This window comes from Meriones unguiculatus, chromosome 1 (assembly GCF_030254825.1).
Source record: "Meriones unguiculatus strain TT.TT164.6M chromosome 1, Bangor_MerUng_6.1, whole genome shotgun sequence".
NCBI classification, from domain to species: Eukaryota; Metazoa; Chordata; class Mammalia; order Rodentia; family Muridae; genus Meriones; species Meriones unguiculatus.
In genome coordinates this window covers 182,174,264-182,188,346 of record NC_083349.1, presented here as the reverse complement: position 1 = coordinate 182,188,346, position 14,083 = coordinate 182,174,264, and the positions used below count along the sequence as shown (strand labels likewise).

At 48.0% G+C, this 14,083-nt stretch overlaps 1 long non-coding RNA gene across 1 annotated transcript; it reads right to left on the bottom strand.

Moving 5' to 3' along the window:
* Positions 1-355: 355 nt before the first annotated feature.
* On the bottom strand, positions 356-2,548 carry LOC132652376 (uncharacterized). The gene is made up of 2 exons (XR_009589883.1): positions 2,397-2,548; positions 356-1,441 (listed from the first exon to the last, which is right to left on the bottom strand). It is a non-coding gene; the product is annotated as an uncharacterized LOC132652376 (long non-coding RNA).
* Positions 2,549-14,083: the final 11,535 nt, after the last annotated feature.

The window sequence follows — 14,083 nt, the reverse complement described above, 5'->3', positions numbered from 1 at the left end:
TCTCAGAAGTGGGGCTTGTAAGTGAAGGATAAGGGGCTGACAGAATGGAATGCAAGCTGCAGAAGCACCAAGTCCCAGGGGGTAGAGAGGTACTGCTAATGGAAGCACAGGTCAGAGTTCTACTAAGACGGTAGCAACTTAGCCTATCCTCACCCCCTATAGGCCCATCTTAGGAAAGCAAAATGGAGGATGAAGGTGAGTGATAGATGTGTACAATGACACTTAACTAGACAGGGCAGATTAGTGGTAAAAAGTTCAATCCCCCTCTCCTTATATCCTAGTCCCCTTCCCTGCCAGAGAGAGACCATTCCTCCACCCTCCCACACACTTGTGTTAAAAAGAGTCAAGGAAATAATTATGGGATGGAGAGGATTTATTAAATTGGATAAGTCTTGCCTACAACCTTCCTTTTAGGCTTTGAGTATTTTTTTTCATTATGGCTGCATAATAAAATAATAACATAATTAGTGAGGAATTTGTTACCTTTCAAGAAAGAGACTTTAATTCCCCTGAAGAACATCTCCCCGCCCCCAGGCTATCTCTACGGCAGTGTAAGGAAGTCCATGGGGAAGCAAAGGAGGGCTACCCTGCCCAACAGCTGCTCAGGCGGGAAGTCAGGATCCCACACCACCTCTGACGCGGCAACGCTTCTAGCAGAATCAGCAGAATGCTGGCTGCTGAGGCTAGCCAGTACAAGCAGGAGTTGTTCTTCCTGAGAGACTGACAAAGTGAGCTCCAGCATACCCCATCGCAGTATCAGAATCCGGACAAGACTCACATCCCTGGACTCCATTCCTGTGCAATTCAAGGAAGGGGAGGCATCTACACAGTGCACCGTCTAGCTGCTAGTGTTGTTTCATCCTACTTCATTTTATCTTGGGACAGCCTCATGTATTACAGGCTAGCCTCAGACTTACTAGGCACCTGAGGATAACCTTGAACTCCTGAACTTCTTGCCTCTGTTTTGTACATGCTGGGATCACATCATGTGTCACTATACCCCGCTTACACAGCGCTGGGGATTAAGTGCACGGCTTCTTCCAGGCCAGACAAGCACTCTACCTACTGGGTGCATCCTCAACAAATCCCACACCCCTGAATGCATGGTAAATCTGCGTTGGCATTGGTCCTCCCAAAGACCTTAATGAAGCGGGGTGTCGAGGAAAGGAGGACTTGGTGCCCACAGGACATGAGCAGAGTGGCACGCTCCTCTACATCCTCAACAAGGTGCGGGTCAGGGAGATCCTAACTTGCTATCAGTAATGCCCCTACTACTCAGTCCTCACTTTTCCCGTGTGTCTAAGGGTACTTGTGTATGATATCCTTGCTCCCTTCTAGTGCTGCAATTCTTTGGCTCAACATCTCTATCTGTAGATTCTTTCTCATCTCCTTCTTCTGTAATGTGTTATCCATCCTGGTTCAAGAGGTGAGCCTGTGACATCTAGGAAAATAAAGAGAAGTGGGAAGAGTTAGGCACAGAACTAACTGTAAGAGATTCTCTTTTACAGATTTTATAGATCGTAAGCTCCAGTGCCCAGTGGGACCCAAACATCCCTGGAAAGGTATGCAGCTACAATTTAAGTTGTCACTGGTTTCTCTGTCCTTGACAGCGGGTTTTACCTGGGGTGGAGGGGTGAGAGAAGGGTGTTTACTGTTCAGCTGTGGAAGAAGTAAGAGTGTGTAAGGGGCCCAGAAGCCCAAAGCCCTGATTCCTATAGACCCAGCTCCTGTGGTCTATAACTGCCTGGTTACAGCTTTTGTTACTGTAGCAAAATACCAGACATGGGCTCCTCTGAAGGAAAGGTTTATTTGACTCTTATCTCAAAGGCTAAAACTCCAAACAGCATGGTGCTGGCTCTGGTTGGGCCTTGTAATAAATGGCTGAGTATATGCAAAGGGAAGAAATCAAATCACCAGACAGGAAAGCAGAGTGTAGCTCAGGGGCAAAGCAAGGCTTCTGTCATACACTCTGTCTGGCAAACACTACCTCAGGACACAGGTATCCTCTTCTGAGGTCGCAGCGACTAAAGAATTCCCATAAGGCCTCACCTCTTAAAGGTCCTGCCACCATGATATATTAGCCTTTAGAAGGAAACCTTAAGACTATATGCAAACCATCGACTATATGGTGGGTGGGACTGACTTTTGCCTATCTTCTAATACTATTAAAAAGAAGTGATGAAGGCTAAGACACATATGACCATCCTTCGTGTCTCGGAAAACAGTGCTTACATGTGCACATGTGTAGACATGTGCATGAGTACATGGGTACATGTGGAAGCCAGAAGATAGCCTAGGATGTATTTCCTCAAGCATAGTTTGCCTTTCTCTTCTCTCTTTGGCCTGGAACTGTCTAGTAGGCTGGACTGGCTGGTTATCAAGCCCCAGGAATCTACCTGTCTCTGCCTTCGCAGTGCCGGAACTGCAAGCACATGCCGCCCCAGCCTTTTGATACACAAAGTCTCCTGTTGCAAAGGAGGCACTTTTCCAGCCTTTCAGGTTTGTTTCTCACTTGATAAAGACAGCTGAGAAGACAATTTGCCACAGTTTCCTCATCTGTAGAAGAAAGAAAAACATGTCACAAAGACGAACAAGCAAACATACCAGCACTTCTGAAAGCCATAAGAAAATACAGAGCTCACATCCCCTGCCTCAGTTTCCCTCTGTGAATGGGTTCTTGTGCTCCTGCCTGCTCCACCGCTCTCTGTTCTCTGACCTCAGAGCATCCAGGCTCCCTCCCCATCTCCAGGTTCAGTTCATCTCCACAGTTTCCATCCAGAAATCTACCACTCCCTTCCCCGGGCACATCCATCCCTCATTCATCACTGTCACATCCCACAGAGGACTTTTATTTAACAACCAATTTATTTCCAATTTAACTAATCTGGGGATGGGCCATCTCTCTCTCTCACGCAAACCACCGATGCCTGGGTTGTAAATAGACTCACAAACGAGGGTGCTGGGTAATATAAGCTCTCATCAGCACAGTATCAGGAGAGAGGGCTTCTGGAGAGTGGGGGGTCACTGGGGTGCAAGCCAATGTAATATACAACTCCCCCAATATAAATAACCCTACGGCCCTCACACCTGGCCCCTGCACTCGGCACTGCTCAGAATTATTTAGATATTTGTCTGTTGATTCCCTGGCTCACCTTGAGCCCAGGACAAATGTTTCATCAACCATGTATGAGATGCTAACTAACTCCAGACTCAGTGGGAATGTGGAGATGGATGTGTGGGTAGCCATGATATGGGCCCCGGCCAGCCCCTCTATCTTTCCTGGGTGGAAATCTCACCCCAAAGCCCACTTGTGTATACTACGCTTGGACAGAAAAATGGCCTCAGCGAAGGGTAACCTTGCTTTGCGAAGAGACTGCTAATAAAGTGTCTACAAGGCCCAGCCAGCTCCAGGGACACACATTGGTCTGCTGGAAATGCCAGAGAAGGGCTGTGCTTACAAGCTGACACGAGGATGGTTTCAAGGCAGCAGGCAGCTGGGTGGCCTAAGGTCTGTCCCAGGAGGCCTGGATGCTGAGTGTCCCTGCTCCCAACTGCCCCTTCCTCCAAGTTCTAAAGCTGTGCTCAGCTCCCATACGGAAGCCAGGGATATAGATCTATAGATATAGATCTATAGATATAGATCTATAGATCTATATGTACACACACACACACCTGCACATGTATGTGTATGTGGAGGACAAAAGTCAACCTTGGGTATCATTCTTCAAGAGCTATCCACCTTTTTTGAGACAGGGTTTCTTATTGGCCTGGAGCCTGTCAATTAGACTAGGCTGGTTAGCCAGTGAGCCCCAGAGCTGGGGTTACAGGTACACACTGCCACACCCAGTTTTTCATAGGGTTCTAGTTATTAAACAAGGTCTGAGTGGTACTGTGGTACCACTGGTACTGTGCTAGCTGGTACTGTGCTCAGTTGTCCTCCCAGTCCCGGGAGACCACGCTTCAAAAGAAGCCGAGAGGACTCCTTGTCTGCTGCTCAGTTCACTCCCCTGCAAAGCCTGGCCTGAGCTCAGGTTCCCAAGATCCCCTCTAACTCTAACCTCTTCCAGGTGGAGCCACAGAGAGCCTGACCTAGCCGCTGAGAGATTTATCCTCTTCCTGGCTGGTGCACTGAGGCCTGCCAGCGTGACTTTAAATTACACCTCCTCAACTCTGCTGCACTCGGCAATTTCTCGGGCCACCTTAGAGGGCAGACAGAGTTTATGTTAAACAAACACCTCTTGGTTATTAGAAACATATTTATAGTGGTTATGGGGCTCCAGAGGTAGAGACAGATTCATTCCCAGGCTGAGTCTCCAGGGAGGATTATGGCTACAGAACAGCTTTCTCCAGCCCCAGGGACCAGCACGGAGGGTCACCCCAGCTCACATCAATCCCACCCTTGTTTCTTCTCCTTGTGACAATAATTGCAGGGCTGCATCATGCTCCTGGTGTTGGCAGGGGCGGGGAGCTTGTGCAAGGACTGGCTTTCAGGGCCGTTGATTCCATTTAAGAAGGATGATGGATGGGAGGCCTTTTTGAAGTTGGAGACTCAACTCAATCCTAAGCCAATTAGAAGAGGATGTGTTTATTGAAAGCCTGCAGCATCTCTTTTAGGGCTGACTGTGGGGATCCTGGTTTACATTAGAGCTATGGCCTGTATCTCTAGAGTAGGTGAAGGGGCCTGCGAACAAGGAAGAAGGAAGAAAGAATCCTCCCCGGCAGCGTGGCAACTCTCTGAGGAGGAAGGACAAAGAAACAAGGAGTCTCCGTGCCCCTCCTCCCTGCATCCCAGTGTTACATGGCTGCATTCCTCTAGTGGCCAGAAATATTTAATCGAATACTTTTGTTTGGATCTCACATCCCTGGTAACCTGAAGATGTTACCATGGCAATCCCCAAGTAATACATCTCGATTATTTATGGCCTTGCAAATAGGGTGGGGAGGCACTGCCGGCCCCACAGAAACAGCAGGAAGGTGGAAGCTTTATTCCCACTCTCACTATTCCTCAGCAGCGCTGGAGGAAAGGCAGAAAGAAGGTGCAAACGTGATTGGCTGGCTTGAGTTCAAAGCCTTTTAACACGGAGCACTCACCTCTGCATTCTCCTGTTACATCCTTAGGATGCTCCTGTTTCCTATGTGTGCATTCCGGGGTTCCCCCAACTCTTCTCCGTTGCTCTGTACTCCCTATGGCATGGGTGCTGGTAAGATGGAAGGAGTAGGGGCGTATGACTTGTGCTTTTGGGTCTGGTGTGTTCTGAGGTAAAATCCTATTGACACCACCTATTGCATCTGAGACTTGATACCCTAAAGGCTTTGTTTCTTCAACTACTCAAATGTGAATAAGAAATGACAACCTCTGAGATTCGGTATGAGAATAATGAAATAACAGACATCAGGTTCTTTGTAGACTGCCTGGTATGTAATAAGTGCTCAGTAAATCCTAGCTGTTTAGTAATCGCTGCACTGTCAATCATTCCGGCATAGCCGTGTCTGTGGATAGAAGTCAATGTTGTCAAGGGAGCAGAGCTTGGGGTGGACAAGTGTAGGAGGGGGTAGATTCCCAAATATCTCTCTTCCAATCTTCCTGTGTCCTGTGCCCGTCCTGACCAATGTCCCGAGACCTCATTCTGCTCCTCAAGCAGAGCTCCTCGCTCAGAGGCAGAGCTGTTCCTGAGTTTAGCCCAGCTACTACGCTCTGTATCACCAGCCTTGACTCCACCCACCTGCGCCTTGCATACTCCGCTCTCACACCAGACTAACTCCTTCTCATCCTGAAGGTCTCAGCGGCCCAGGATGTCTTTAGGTCCCTAGGCTGTGAGTGCTCCAGCTTATGTGTCCCTCTTCACAGTCACCTCTCCTGATTTATTTATTTCACTTAATGATCATCGATTAACCTGGCTCCCCCCAGGCTGTAAGCATGATGAAAGCAGAGGCCTTATACACTTTTGTTTATAGGAAGTCCTGGGTCCTTCACACAGCCTGCCATAGACAGCCATTAAATATATTTTCAATGAATGGGTAATACATAGAGACTTATTGTATTTGGGTTTGAGAGACAAAATTCAGACAACATATGTTCAGGTGTGAAGAACAAGCCTCTTCACTTGCCTAAGCTCACATTGTTCTGTATCTACTGCAATGTGAGATTAGAAACCTTTGCCCCAGATACAAACTAAACTGCCTGTTAGGTGAGAGTTTGGGTATTCGAGGACAATAGTCCATACATGTTTGCATTCATGCACATAAAGTGTGGGTGTTAGTGCATGTACTTGTGCACATATGTGTATAGAAAGGATGCCATGCTGCCCACTCTAGCCCTAACAGTGGTGATTTAGGCCAGGGCTGCTATGCAGTCCCCCTCTGTGGCAGAAAGGCACAAAGGCAGGTCACAGGGCTGATACCAGGAGAGAACAGATAATGAGGATCTGGAAGATGGAAGCCATGCTCCGCATCTTCAGTCCCCAGACCCCTACAGGTGTCTGCAGGGAATAATGGGGACCCACAAGCTATTTTGACACTTCTGTATGCCTCGCAGAAATGACACATTTACCAGAGATAAAGCAGCACAGACTACTAACTGAGACATCATTTCTCTGCTTTGGGCTGGAATTACATCAGCTCAGTATGATAACACCGCTAATCTGGTGCCGATCGGAACCCCTGATTGTCAGTCATACACGGCTTTGATTAATAAAAAATGGGAAAGCAAATTATTACTTGATAAATGCAGTTTGTTTGGTAGACAAAAATCTTTGAAAATACAGGAAGCACAGTGCAGAGGGAAGGAGAAACCACATGACTCTTAAAACCACAGGCTTAGGAGCCACTCACTCATTCAAGACCTGGATCAAACAACTCCTCGCAATAAATTGCACTAGTGTCTTAACTTGATAGGCCTCAGTTTCTTCATCTGAAAAGGGGAGATATAGTGGTATCCATGTAAGGGATGATCATGTGAGAGGATGTGAAAGAAGCTATTAGCTCTTTGCTGTGGCCCACCAAGTAGATCACTATTGAGATTCAAGATCCTTTGCCATCACTGATCCTGGGGTGAAGTAAGAGCTAGAGATACAGAACCCTCGGTCACAGGTGGGAACTCACTGAGTATTTCCCAAGTTTCTGAGGACCTAGAAAAATGTAAAAGAAACAGGCACTGGGCTGCCTTGCTCCTCACCACTGAGGAAGCAAATGTGATCTGCCAGGTGAGGCAGAAATCAAGCAGGATGAATTCCAAGCCTTCTGCAAATTCACTTTCTAGAACCTCAGAAACCTGGTGGCTTAAGTCACACCCACTTATTATTTCCCAGTCCAAAGCTGAAGAGATTAGGTAAACGCAAATGAATCCTCTGCTTAGAGCCTCAGAAGGCCAAAGTCAAAGTGTTGGGCAGAATGGACTTTTCTCTGAGGTGCTGGAGAAGAACTGGCTTTTGAGGTCATTTGGGTGATGTCAGACTTGAGTTCCTGTGGTTGCAGGACTCAGGACCCAATGTCCTTGCTAACTGTCAGTCACGCTCAGTCCATGTGGCTGCCTTGTACCCTATGCAGACTGTCCTCACTCCCAGAGCCACTGTTCTATTGCTGTGAAGAGACAGCAATAGAACCAAGGGAACCTATGAAAGAATGCATTTAATTGGGGGATTGCTTAAAGGTTCATCATGGCAGAAAATACAGCAGAAGGCAGGCAGGCATGATGCTGGAGCAGTAGCTGAGGGCTATATCATATCAGCAAGCTGGAGGTAGAGAGAGATCAAGACTGAAAATGGCTGTAGGCTTTTGAAACCTCAAAGCCCACCCCCAGTGACACACCATCTCCTCCAACAGGGACACACCTCCTAATTCTTCCTTAACCGTCCACCAACTGAGAACCAAACATTCAAAGACATGAGCCTATGGGGGCCAATCTCAATCAAACCACCACAGACAGTAACTAGTGTCTCCATCTTCAAGTCAGCCGCAGCTTAGCAAACCCTTCCAGGATTGCTTCTTGACTGTGGCCTGTGGTGACCCATGCGAATGGCCCATTTGACCCAAAAGGTTCCACAAAATCATGCAAATCAAGAGCTTGATTGTGCGTGTGTGTGTTCACCTTAAAAGCACTCATGACACTACCGATACCACCAAGAGTAAGCAGATCCACAAAGCCACCACCTATCTGAAAGCTGCCACTTTACAGAAGTACTATAAGCCACAATGGCGGAGCCGGTGGGTATGCCAGTGCCAGACAGCAGGGCCAGACACAAGGTTAGTTGGCCCAAAAGAGTGCCGATTTTTTTTTTCTGTATATGCTTAAAAGCACAGAATGACTGGGGTTGCCACTCAGTTGGGAGAGCATGGGCATGGTATGGATAAGGCTCTGGGTTCAGGAGACAACACCACAACACCCCAAATGCAGACATTGGAGAATCACTGACCTTATTTAAAGCCTAAGTGTGGTGGGGTTTGGTCGTAACTGAATAACCAGCGGCCTTCCTTCTGCAGACCAGAAATGGAGCTGACCCCGCACTGGCTGTGGGCAGATGGGAGAATGGAGAGAAGAATGAAGCCAGGAGGCAGACGAATGTTGTCCCTCAATGTCCTCTACCTAGACCATAGGCTCCAGTAGGCTCTGTGGGCACTGGTGGAGGAGTTGGTATATGGTGGGTGCTCCTCCGTGTCAGTAATGTTGTTGTGTGATGACTGTTCCCTAAAGTGAAGAGAAATTCTTCGTCCCTGTGAGGCAAGCAGTCAGGGACAATGAGCCTTGATCCCTCATCCTGGCCCATTGTTTCTCACATCCTTTCTGTGGAAGATCAAGTTCTACAGTGCCCTGGAATCATGCCGTTCTCTTTGACGGGGTGGAGGGTAGGAACAGGGTATTGACGTGACCACAGCAGACTGTACAGCAGGAAGGGTATTAGGATGGTCCATGATCTAATTAAAGAAGCCCTTCAAAAGCTGTGTTTCTTCCAGCTGGTGGCAGAAATGAAAAGGACGCATGGCAACTTGTTAAAAAGGCTTTGCATTTATTTCATGTTAATGTTTTTCCATGCTGCCTGTTAGGTTTCTTCTGAGATATGATTTTTTTTTCTATACAGATGTATCTTTTCCTTTGAGAGAAATTTGTTCCTTTTCAGTTGGATCAGCTCCTCGTGGCCAGGAGAGCTCACTCATGGGTTGGTCCCATCCCAAGCTCAGTAAGTTTGGCAGCACCTTTCTGGTATTTTGTTCACCTGGAGACACTAGATGATCAGGGAATCTATGCTGATATTTTTAAATTAAAAGTATTTTGGCTCATGCCTTTAATCTCCCAGTACTCGGGCTATAGAGGCAGGCAGATATGTGTGAGTTTGAGGTCAGCCTAATCTAAACAGAAAGTTCAAGGACAGCCAGGGCTACATGGATAAACTCTGTCTCAAGAAGAACAAACAAACAAACAAGAACATTTTGAGGAGGGATAGGTCTTGCTAGGTAACCCAGGATGGCCTTGAACTCTCCAATCTTCTTTGCCTCCCAAGTGCAATGATTATAGGCATATACCACCACACTTAACCTTTAAATAAGGTTAGTGCTGCTCCACTGTCTGCACGTGGGGTGTTGTGGTGTTGGCTCAGGCTTCCATTGAAAACCCCAGTGATTCCTGGTGTCCATATTGTCTGTGGCCCTTCTTCTGCCAGGGGAGGAGTTCCTGTCTTCTGGGCCTTACAGACCCCAACCACAACCGAGACATATCCAAGACATTTATCTTACACTAGTAGAGGCACACTGCTATGAATCTTCCTCAACCCACCTGTATTCTTTGTGCCCAGCCAAGAGCCAGCATCCCTCCCCTAACCAGCCAGTCCCCCCACTCAAGGTGTCTGCTTCTCATCCACCCTCACCTGACTAAGTCCCCCTCATATACTCAGCCTCTGGCTGCATAGCTCTGCAGTCATCTGCCCAAAGCTGCTCTGTGTATCTTCCTGACCTACATCAAATAAGCCGCTTGATCATGCTGGCCTCAGCTTCCACATCTGTAACATGGGCATAGGGACAAGACCAAGCCAACAGTCCCTCATGCGGGCTGCTTCACAATCACCTGTGAGTGACCAAAATACATATTTCTGGGCCCTGTTCTGAGAAATAATTTGAAGCCCTGAGATAGAGCCCTCATGCTGTGCATTAGAGGACCCCACCAACAGTTCTGTGTCCCACCAGCTCAGGAGCCCTGGCTGGTGAGGAGGTAAATTCTTATCCTTTTGAAAATCTCTGCACCTGGATGAGCCAGCTAGAAGGCCTTTCAGCCAGATACTGGCAGCTCCTGAGGGGCAGGGAGCCTTCTGTCAAAGGCTCTCCAGGATAGGAGAAGTCATATTTCATGTCTTATGTGTCTCTGCACCAAGATTCCCCAAGTGATAAGTTGACAGAGTATTTGCCTGCCATAAACAAGGCCCTCGGTTTCATTCCCCAGTACCTATAGAATTAGGGATTTCAAAGGCTGGATCAGAGAGATGGCTCAGCAGTTTGGAGCACATGCTGCTACTCTTCTTGAGGTCCAAGTTTGGTTTCTAGCATGAAAGCCTGGAATCCTATAACTGTAACTTTAGTTCCAGGAGATCTGATGTCATCTTCTAACATCTATAGTTACCTACACATATATAACATATAGTCACAGACGCAGATACATAAGTAAAGATAAACATTTTTTTTAAAGTTTCTCTAAAGGGAGTGTTATACATCTTTCTGTTCTCTGGGATAAAGGTAACTGTCCTTCCTGCCAGGCAATCTGGTTGGGGAAGGACAAGGACCCATCTACTCGGGCTGTCTCCCAAGCTTGTTCCTGAAGAGTGCTAGGAAGCAGCTTCCAGCCAAGCTGCTCTGAACAGCTGGATTGTCTCAGTTACCCAGTTGTTAAGAAGGGATGCATACTCAACAATCAAACCCCTTTAGCTCACTGACAAGAGAAACAGAGCAAGAGAGCGACAAGTGTAACTGTAGAGAGAGAACAGACATCCATGTTGCTCTGCTCTCACCAGCCCTCATGATGAGCTCTGCTGGACAGCTCCTTAGTAACCCGTACTCCCCACTCACCCTACCCTAAGCTGGATGGGGCTTGCTGGCTTCTCTATCTGCTATTCCAGGACAAGGCAGAGGGCACATCTCTCTCTCTCTTTGACTGTCTATCTGTCTGTCTCCAGTTAGAATAGCCACAGGAAAACAAATCACCCATTTGATAGGAGACTTATGCCCTGTGAGTATGAATAGAACCCTCGTTTTACATATAGAGAAACTGAGGCACCAGAGCCAGATAGAAGCTGCAAAAGATTGGCCCCTGAGTGAATGTCCCTGCTGTGACTGGAAGTCACAGTGGAAGACTGGAAGTGGAAGCTTACCCATCAGACAGACAGACATCCTCACAACACCCAACATTCTACAACACCCCAGTACAATAAACACATTTTAGGCATGTACCTTGAGGTGCAGGTGGGTCGGGGTGAGACCAATCAAGACCTTGGCAGGGGCTTCAGGGAGATGAGGAGAATCTGTCTACCATGTGGTCGCTCATGTCAGACTTCTTACAAGGGGATAAACAGGATGGTGCCCACTCTGACCTGAGGAAGGGTCAGCTCGAGTCACCAGGGTCAACTCTTACCAGCTCTAATCCCACTTAGAAGGGACAAGATGAGGTGAGCGAGTCAGACCAGAATTGGGTCTCTAAGATTTTAGAGATCTGCAAGTTTTCCACAAGCCAGAGACGGAGCCAGAGAGATAAGGGAGGAAAAACCAGGCAAGCGAGGCAGCCCTCTTTCATTAATGTCACATTGCTGGGCCCACAGTACTTGGTGGGTCCCTGGAAGAGATCATTCCCTTTTATCCAGTTAAGAATTTTCTCTAGCAGACCACCCCAGGAGCCTGAAGGGTGCAAACCAAAACATAACTATCAAGTCTTTAATTGTTTTTGTTTTCTTCCCTGGGGCACAGTAAACCTACCCCCTGCTCCTCTGTGTATGCAGCTGCAGGCAGTTGTCTCACTTAAAAAAAAAAAAAAAGCTCCAAAAAGAAGAGAGAAAAGACCTAAGAAGATAGAGGAAAGACACACACACCCACCCTGCTATGCTGGTGACTTCCCAGGACCATTGCTATTGGCTCCCTGTGTGAGCTTCTCAGCCAGGCTGAGCCAATGATGTACACCCAAGCAGGTTAATTTAGACCAGCTGGCCCAGCTACAGATTACCATGCAGAGGAAGAGGGAGAGAGACAACCTGGGAAAGCAAGAAGCAGGGACTTGAGAGAAATCTCAATGGTTTCTGAACATTAAATGAGTTGGTATTCAAATGAGATGCAAATGAAATGTAAATGAGCCTCTAGTATTTTTGAAAAGAGACACCAGTGGTTTGACTAAAGGAACAGCAGTTAATCTCTCAGCGGCCAGGGAGAGCCAAAATGACTTCTCCCAGAGGAACATTCACTGCATCTAGGACCTGCCTGAGCCACTCAGAGCCAGGTCCCTAGCCCACTAGGCCACAGTGTACCCCAGTGTCACCGGGTACCATGCATGGATCCCCACAGAGCAGCTGCCAAGGCACCTTGTCTTTGGTGCAAAGGTCACCCCATAGCTTCAGCACAGGACACTACAGGGGCTAGTGAGGAGGGGTAGATCTGTGTCATCATGACTGGGATAAGACCTGACCTAAGGCTGCAGGCAGGTTTGTGCCAGAGCCTGATCCAGAACTAGAGCTCGGCAGCTCCCCTGCCCACTTGGGCATGCCATCTCTCCCAGCCCTCACTTGTTCTTCGATGAGAGTAGACTTTCTCTTCTGAGGATACTCCAGACATGGTGCTCAACGGTAGGCAGGCGGCAGGAAGGGATGTCACCATCCTTTCTGAGGTCCCTAGGAAGTAGGTCTTCATGGGTGAGGATGAGGGTGTCTCTCAACTCCTGACGCTTCTTAAATCATCCCAGGATTCTGAATTCGATGAAGCCATAAACCAGCAAAGCTTCCTGATCGGCTATCCATTTCCTTCTAGTCCTGCCTTGATATTTCTGGGAGGGGGCCTCCATTCTCTCTGGGGCCTAGACAGTCCCTAGCTAGGGTCTAGAAATGCCAGAGGAAGACAGAAAGTGATCAAATGGCAGAGAAGAGTCTCAATCTGGCAACCAGCTCTGTCTTGCCTTTCCCAAATCCTTTGGATGTTTGAGGTGCAAGAAGGGCCCTCCAGCGGGGACAGGGGAGCTGGCTGCACTGCCTCAGAGACAGCATCTAGGAAGGAGAAGCAGGTAGGAGAGGTAGATGCATTTGGGGAAGAGAAGTTCGAGGCTTATAGATGTTCCTCCAGAGAACCCACACCACAAAGTGCTATGTGCCCAGAGGAGAAGGTAGTTCACCTTTCCCCCCTCTCACCACTCCTGGCTTTGCCGTCCCCTGTCCTGGCCTCAAGGACAAAACTCAGGGTAGGACTGAATATAGGGGAGATGGAGCAGGGAGTACACAGCCCTGACAGTTCCAGGCACAGAATGCTTTCTAACAGAGACCCCTTGAGTTCAAGGCCCAGTTGTCCCAGGACAGCTAGTGAATGCCTAATAAAAAAAAATGCACTGATTAGTTAGCTAGGCCTGGAGACCTAGATGGTGAAACATTTGTGTGTACATGCGTGTATCCATTCACATGTATGCATATGTAGGGGGGTGCATGCACCTAGAGGCCAGATGTTGACTTTCTGTATCTTCTTCAATCGCTTTACACCTTACATTTAGCATAGGGTCAGCCACTAAACATAGGACTCGCCAATTCAGTTAGTGGCCGGCAACCAAGCCCTACTGATCCCATTCCTGCTGCTCCCAACCCAGTGCTGGGGTTACAAAGAACAAACCTCCCAGGCCCAATCTGTCACATGGGTGTTGGAGATCAAGCCCAGGTTTGCACCGGAATTCAAATTACTCAGTATGTGAAATGATCAGTCTGAGCTCCCTGGCCTTCCTCTGCGGGGTTCATCTGAAGAAATGATGATGAGTGAGTGACATGGTGAACAACACAGACACTAGGTGCTCAACAGATTGGGTTATGACAATCCATGCCTTCACTCTCCTCTTCTCCCAGCCCAACACTCTCTACTTCCTGAAGACACT